Below are 8,484 nucleotides of genomic sequence, written 5' to 3'. Positions count from 1 at the left end.
GTCAATGTACAGCAATGACACACCTGTGTGAACAGCCAGGAGACCCCCCCCCCCCCCCCCCCCATGTTATGTTACATAGTTACATAGTTAGTACGGTCGAAAAAAGACATATGTCCATCACGTTCAACCAGGGAATTAAGGGGTAGGGGTGTGGCGCGATATTGGGGAAGGGATGAGATTTTATATTTCTTCATAAGCATTAATCTTATTTTGTCAATTAGGAACATTCAGCACCCACCCGCTATCAAGGCAGCTGCCTATCATGTCATGCCCTACCTGCACAGGTGTGCTGGCTACTCAAATGATCCAATTAAGGAGGCCATTTAGTCAGCAGCAGCAGAAGTCCTGTGCCTGGACGCTCCAACAGGGGCCAGACACAAGCAGAAGCAGAAGCAGCAGAAGCAGCAGCAGCACCACCTTTTGTTTTTTGGCTGCAGCAGCAGCAAGGCCCACAGGGCTGGCTAGCTGGCTAGCCAGCAAGCAGGTAGCAATGAAAGTAGGAATCTTTCTTTTTAACCCTGTAAGGGGGTGGTGCACTGTACCCGAAGATACTGCCATATCGGGTCAATGCATAGGGCGACGGAAGCAAGCTTCGAAATCGGCCCCCGTTCTCAAAAATCCATTTAATATATGGTCCCCAGATAGGGGACGTATCAGATATTAAACTGATAAGAACAGATTTTTTTTTTTTTACATTTTTATTGAAAAAACTCAAAAACTTAAATACATCACAAAAAATGTTTACAATACATCAAATACTGTTTTCCATAAATGTAAATTCCACATAGCTAATGCTTTTTTCTGCCCATATCTCTTTTTATCAATTAAATAGTACAAGTAAACTTCACTGTATATCATCTTCAAACATTCTTTTTCACAAATAAAATCTCTTTTGAAGACAAGGATATTACGAACTTTCCATAATACATTTTTTGTACAGTTGATAAAAATCCACAAAATTCTCTCTTTTTCTTTCGTAACTCCATCACTTTTGCCATATAAAACAACTTCATGATTTAAAACTTTTAGACCTGTTAGGAATTTCAATAAAGAACCAATTAGTCTAAAAACCTTTTGTGCAAAATAACAATTCCAGAAAAGGTGCAAAACAGTTTCATCTATATTGCAATTATCCCGGGGACAGACACATACAGCATTTAGACCTCTTCTATATTGGAAAAATCTTACCGGAAGACACTCATGGATAATCATCCATGCTAAATCCTTGTGCTCATTAAAAAGATATGGCTCGTTTACCTTTTTCCATATTTGTACACACCTATTATAAGAAAAATTAGAGACCATACATATTTCTTCTTGCAAATTTAACTGTACTTCTATCTTGCGAGCATCCCTCAAGGTTAACAAGTCAAAGTCTTTAAGGTTATACATACGTATAATTTTTTCTAAGATGGCATAATGTTTAGGCGGAGTTAAAAGTACAGGAGAAGATAATGATAAAAACACCCATTCTCTTTTTCTAAAAATATGTCCCGCAGAGTACTTTAAAAAACAGGACCATACACTTTTCATAAAAAGTCCCCTAAAACACCAACTAAAAAACCTTAAGTATAAAAATTTTCTAATACAGGGAACCTGTTTTCCTCCATTTTTTTGTGACTTATACATAGTATCTCTTTTTAATTTTTCTGCTTTAGAACTCCATAGAAACTCAAAGAGAATCCTCTGAAGTTGCCTAGACATAAGTTCATTAGGAGGATAAATCATATTTAAATAGAGCATAATGGGTATTAGCATAGCCTTAATCACCAAAATTTTACCTTCTAAGGATAATTTCCTAAGGGACCAAAAGTCTACCTTTTTCTTTACCTTTTCTTTTACCATTAGCCAACTTTCCTCACCATTGTTATTTTTATCAAAGATGACTCCAAGGATTTTTATTTTTTCTGACTGTAATTTTAGGTTTGGTATTTGCACGTTTTCCCATTTACCTATATAAAAACAGTCACATTTAAATAAATTAAGTTTAAAAGCAGAAGCTTTACAAAAGAAATCAGTAACATCAACAACTCTTTGTAAAGAGAAGGCACTTTCACAAAAAACATTAATATCATCCATATAGCCACACACTTTAAGGGTGGCATTATTACCTCCAGGAACTGGCACTCCTTTTATTATTTTATCATTCCTTATTAAGTTTAACAGAGGTTCTATTGCACATATAAACAGTATAGGAGACAGAGGGCAGCCTTGCTTTACCCCTGATGATAAATTAATAAAATCTGTAAGGAAACCATTTATTAAAATCCTGCTAAAAGAACCTTTATATAAGAGAGCAATTTGCTTAATAAATATGTTAGGAAAACCCATGCGTTGTAAAACCATCCATAAAAAACAATGTGATACTCTATCGAACGCTTTATGAAAATCTAGAGATAGAATGGCTAGATTTTGATTCCGCTCTTGCTGATACCATATGACGTCCCTAATAGCATTTAAAGGTTCAGCTACACTCCTTCCTGGGACACCACATACCTGATCCACATGGATGACCTTGTACAAAAACGGCTTCATTCTGTTAACAAAAATTTTTGACATAATCTTATAATCAACATTAAGAAGCGTAATTGGTCTCCAATTTTCTAAGCTGTTCCTATCCCCCTTTTTGGGGATCAGAGACACTATACCACTCCTCCAAGATAAAGGTAGAACATCAGAATTAAAAGCCTCCTTAAAAATATTAAGCAAATCATCTTTAAAAATCTCCCAAAAGGTTTTATAAAACTCTACAGGAAGTCCATCAGAACCTGGTGTTTTACCTGTGGATAAACTTTTAGCAGCAATTTCTAATTCTTGGCATCTTACTTCTGTGCAAAGTGCATCTTGGTCCTCCTTACTTAAACCACAATCTAAAGTGCTTAAGAGAAAATTAGCAGCAGATATATCAATGGGTTTCTCATTAAACAGATCTTGATAAAAGGATTTAGCTTTGGATAACATTCCTACATTAGTAGTTTCATCCTCAATGTTAATCATTAACTTTTTTGTTTCCATTACCTTTTTAAAAAAGAATCTTGTACACTTTTCATCCTTCTCTTTACATTCAACTTTGGAGTTAAAAATTATTTCTTTCCCTTTGTTAGTTATAGCCTTCTGAATATCACTTTTAACACTTAAAATCAGATCGTCTACATATACACCCAGCTCTTTGAGTTGATAATAGGTTTGTAGTTTTGTGTTAAGATCTCTATACCATTTCAATTTCTCTTTTGTTTTTTTAACACCCATCTTAATAAAATACTCTTTAAATTTTACCTTGCAGAATTCCCACCATGCTAAAAGAGAATTAAAATTAGTCCTTGAGTTCTGCAATTTTTTAAAAAGATAGATAAAATTACATTTAATTTCTTCATCTTCAAGCAAAGAGACATTCAGACGCCAGACTCCTTTGGCTCTGCAAACCCCATCAAACTTACATGTAGCAGATAAAATCTTATGATCTGAAAAAAAGGTAGAAGTCAATTGCATATTCCCATAAAATGCAAATCCAGAAGCAAAAATATAATCAATCCTTGACATATAAAGGCTATTCCCCCAGGTATACCCAGGGTCATTAGGGAAAGAGGTTCTCCACAAATCTTTTAAATTAAAATCAACTATAAAATCCTTTAGTTGTTTTTCAGTCTTATCTTTCCTTTGTTCAGATCCTCCAGCCCGCTCCTCTCCTGCCATTATACAATTAAAATCACCAGCGATGATAAGCGGGGATGAACCCGGTAAATAAAACTGAATTTTCTCTAATAAATCAGATCTTTCATCCTTATCTGGAGAGGCATATACATTTAAAAGTCTCATATTCATGTCATTATAAATAATATGAACGAGCAGGGCTCTACCGGGTACAATGTCTGTGAAGGAGGTAACTTTATACTCACTGCTCTTGAACAGTATGCCAACACCAGTCACTTTCCTCTCATTATCCCCTGACCACACAGACGGGCCAAGAGTCCATTCAGATCTCAAAGATGAATAATTGATATCATAATCAAAGGCACATTCCTGTAAAAATAAAATGTCTGTAGGCAAAGAAGACAAGAAAGAAAATAAAGCAGCCCTCCTCTCTGGGCTCTTCAAACTCCTCACATTGAAGGAGGAGATATTAACACTTGGTAGCTCCTGGGTCATTCATTATCCTCAGACAAAGAACCCCAATCTGTAGGTGGTGACACAAATTCCTCAATATTAACAGGGTCGGATGCTGTTATAACCTTTTGGCAGACAATCTCCACGTTCCCCTCGTCCGCACTAACTCGACCACTCCTTTTGATGTTAAGGCCCTTTTCCTCTTTCCGGTCTCTGCTTTTCCTCTTTCGCCGTTCTTCTACATCCATCTCCTCTGTATCCCTTCTGGGCGGTCCAGGACCCTCAACTTCCATGAGAGGAGAACCCCTCACTTCTGTCTCAGGTCCCACGACCTTCCCCGGGGACACAATGCTTTTGGAGACATGAGCCACAGCAGGTATCACAGGAATTCCGGTAGCAGAAGACTCAGGCATCACTTTCAGGGTGTGGGTCTTAGGCACAGGCACAGCATCCATGGAACTCTTCCTCATCGAGGGACCAGCCGACGTAGCCACAATATTGGCCCAGGAGCGTTGAGGACAATCCTTAAAAGCGTGTCCTTTCTGCTTACACACATTACACAGAATCTCATTTTGACAGTCCAAAGTGGTGTGGCCTTTTTGGCCACATCTTTTGCAAATAACCACTTCCTCTTTGCAAGATTCTTGTGTATGACCATATTCATGGCATTTCCTGCAATAATACGGCATCCCAGGGTAGAATAAATAGCCACGTTTACGCCCAATTAAAAAATTTGCAGGTGGGCGACACAGACCTCCAATTCCTCTCACATCTTCTCTGAACTTAACAGCAAACTTATGCTTTCCAGTCCAAAAGTCCATTGCATTCATTATTTTATGAGAGTATTTGACTTCCGCACAATATTGGTTTAAAAATAAGACAATGTCTCTTATATCCACGTATGGATCGTGCATAGTAACCACCAGTGGAACATCGCCATTAGAATATAGAGCAATGAAAACAAGTCCTTTCATATCCTCCTCATTGGCAAGCTCCCGAACTTTCTCAAACATATGGTCACATGCAGATGCGGAAGTCAAGGTAAGAATGAAAAGTCCTTTACCTGGGTCTTTTAGGCAAAACACATCTTCTCTCTGAATGTGCAATAAATCCAGCATAATTCTCTTGACAAAAAATTCCAAAGTCATCTTCTCCTTTTTCTCCTCATCCACTTCAATACGGAAGGTGTTCTTAATCCGAGTTTCAGTATGCGCAGCAAACCTAAGGGTCGCCATGGGGGATCGCCTTCCCGTTCTTTGTAAGTCCTCCTCCTATAGCAGCATGAGGCTTAAGACGGCTAAAAAACCGCCGATGCCTCAAGGCCGAAGGTTCGACGAACTCAGAGCCCCTTGACAAGATACAAGATCTTAGCCAAAAGGCCGAGAAGCGATAACCGTGAAAGGGGCGGGCCCAACAAGGTCCCCTTCATGGGCACTATCACTGCTTGCTGTCAGGGAGGCTGCCAGACAATTTTCCATGCACACTCTGGGCTGGGGGGCAGTCAACCACCAGTACACACAGCAGAACCTAAACCCATACCATTATTGCTAAGCAGCAAGACAGGGGCCCATTGCACTCCCACGGGGCCTTTTTAAATGCAATCCATAACCCGGATTTGCCAGGAACCCTTCTTACTCCTCCTACTTGCATGTGACACTGGGCTTAGGATCTGCATAGGAAACACACACACAAGCACACACCTACCTTTGTTGCCTGCAGATGCCTCCTTGGCTGTCCCCAAACGGTATCAAACCAACACCCACGGGAAGCTGTAAGCATAGAGGACATGCCTGCACCCCATTGGACTTACCTGTGTGGGTTAAATCCGGGTTATTTGACAACCTATGGCGGTGATGGTTCTGCTCAGGCAGAGCAGTGCTGATGCTCCTCATAAAGCTGTCGCTGCTGTGAAGGTTCTAGGTGACATCACAAATCCCTTTGGTTACATACACAACAAAGCTGGGTTGTTGTTGTTTACACTCTGCAAGGCCTGTGGAAGTGAGTGACATCATAGCACTGTAGTTCTGAGGGTTCAAGATGGATGCAACAATCTCCTGTTGCTTCTATGAAGGCCGTAATAGACGACATCACCAAACAGCTCCATAGTCACATACACAGCAAAGGAGAGATGTTGTTTACACCTAGTGATGTCAGTGGTATTGAGTGACATCACAGCACAGTGCTAAGGCTCCTGGGCCTGGACACAGCAGCGGCTGCAATATCTCAACGGAGAATACGTTTATATCTATGTGTGTGTGTGCGCATATATATATATATATATATATATATATATATATATATATATATATTTCTCCGCCGAAATCACTTTTAAACCCATTTCCACCTTTTTTTCCCTTCTCTTCCTCTTACTTTTTTTTCACGTTTTTTTACGTTTTTCTCCTTTTCGCCTCTTTTCTGGGCGTATTATTCTTCTTTTTCTTCTTTTTTTTCGTCTAATGCATACCCCATCAGTGCAGCAATGCTTATTCAATACCGCCAGCAGATGGAGACACTGGGGGATAATTTTCTAAGGATTTATACTGATTTTTCCTGTCTGAATTTGTCGCACAGAAAGTTGCAGGCCAAATATGTGTGACATTTCTGCGACTTTAGCTTCTAGAGCATTTTTACAACATTATACATAGGTGCTGAATACATAAAAAGCGACTGTTCAGCGACAGACAAGTCGCATCGGCTGAAAGTAGGCCAGAATGTCAGTCCATGTTGGAGCAGGTTTAGATACAGTCTAAAGCATAGATCTCAAAGTCTGTGCACAGAATTTAGCAAGGGCCTCGCACCTTCTGATGCATCAGGTAGGTGCACAATAGCATAGCCTAACCCTCTGTACTTTGGTCTATATTGATGCGGGACATAGACAGCCAGCTGATGACCAATCCATTAGTGCAATGGATGGCTGGAAGCATTTGTCTTTGCCTTTGCAATACCACAGAAGCAATGCATGGTCAATGTACAGCAATGACACACCTGTGTGAACAGCCAGGAGACCCCCCCCCCCCCCCCATGTTATGTTACATAGTTACATAGTTAGTACGGTCGAAAAAAGACATATGTCCATCACGTTCAACCAGGGAATTAAGGGGTAGGGGTGTGGCGCGATATTGGGGAAGGGATGAGATTTTATATTTCTTCATAAGCATTAATCTTATTTTGTCAATTAGGAACATTCAGCACCCACCCGCTATCAAGGCAGCTGCCTATCATGTCATGCCCTACCTGCACAGGTGTGCTGGCTACTCAAATGATCCAATTAAGGAGGCCATTTAGTCAGCAGCAGCAGAAGTCCTGTGCCTGGACGCTCCAACAGGGGCCAGACACAAGCAGAAGCAGAAGCAGCAGAAGCAGCAGCAGCACCACCTTTTGTTTTTTGGCTGCAGCAGCAGCAAGGCCCACAGGGCTGGCTAGCTGGCTAGCCAGCAAGCAGGTAGCAATGAAAGTAGGAATCTTTCTTTTTAACCCTGTAAGGGGGTGGTGCACTGTACCCGAAGATACTGCCATATCGGGTCAATGCATAGGGCGACGGAAGCAAGCTTCGAAATCGGCCCCCGTTCTCAAAAATCCATTTAATATATGGTCCCCAGATAGGGGACGTATCAGATATTAAACTGATAAGAACAGATACTACACTTGATCTTAGCCAAAAGGCCGAGAAGCGATAACCGTGAAAGGGGCGGGCCCAACAAGGTCCCCTTCATGGGCACTATCACTGCTTGCTGTCAGGGAGGCTGCCAGACAATTTTCCATGCACACTCTGGGCTGGGGGGCAGTCAACCACCAGTACACACAGCAGAACCTAAACCCATACCATTATTGCTAAGCAGCAAGACAGGGGCCCATTGCACTCCCACGGGGCCTTTTTAAATGCAATCCATAACCCGGATTTGCCAGGAACCCTTCTTACTCCTCCTACTTGCATGTGACACTGGGCTTAGGATCTGCATAGGAAACACACACACAAGCACACACCTACCTTTGTTGCCTGCAGATGCCTCCTTGGCTGTCCCCAAACGGTATCAAACCAACACCCACGGGAAGCTGTAAGCATAGAGGACATGCCTGCACCCCATTGGACTTACCTGTGTGGGTTAAATCCGGGTTATTTGACAACCTATGGCGGTGATGGTTCTGCTCAGGCAGAGCAGTGCTGATGCTCCTCATAAAGCTGTCGCTGCTGTGAAGGTTCTAGGTGACATCACAAATCCCTTTGGTTACATACACAACAAAGCTGGGTTGTTGTTGTTTACACTCTGCAAGGCCTGTGGAAGTGAGTGACATCATAGCACTGTAGTTCTGAGGGTTCAAGATGGATGCAACAATCTCCTGTTGCTTCTATGAAGGCCGTAATAGACGACATCACCAAAC

At 41.2% G+C, this 8,484-nt stretch overlaps 2 non-coding genes across 2 annotated transcripts; both read right to left on the bottom strand.

The window, feature by feature from the left end:
• Nucleotides 1–526: 526 nt before the first annotated feature.
• On the bottom strand, nucleotides 527–725 carry LOC130341306 (U2 spliceosomal RNA). The gene has a single exon (XR_008881271.1). It is a non-coding gene; the product is annotated as a U2 spliceosomal RNA (small nuclear RNA).
• Nucleotides 726–7,588: 6,863 nt separating this feature from the next.
• On the bottom strand, nucleotides 7,589–7,779 carry LOC130341367 (U2 spliceosomal RNA). The gene has a single exon (XR_008881316.1). It is a non-coding gene; the product is annotated as a U2 spliceosomal RNA (small nuclear RNA).
• Nucleotides 7,780–8,484: the final 705 nt, after the last annotated feature.

This window comes from Hyla sarda, unplaced genomic scaffold (assembly GCF_029499605.1).
Source record: "Hyla sarda isolate aHylSar1 unplaced genomic scaffold, aHylSar1.hap1 scaffold_618, whole genome shotgun sequence".
Lineage (NCBI taxonomy): Eukaryota > Metazoa > Chordata > Amphibia > Anura > Hylidae > Hyla > Hyla sarda.
Note: the sequence above shows the minus strand (reverse complement) of the source record. Positions and strands in the feature narration are given on the sequence as shown.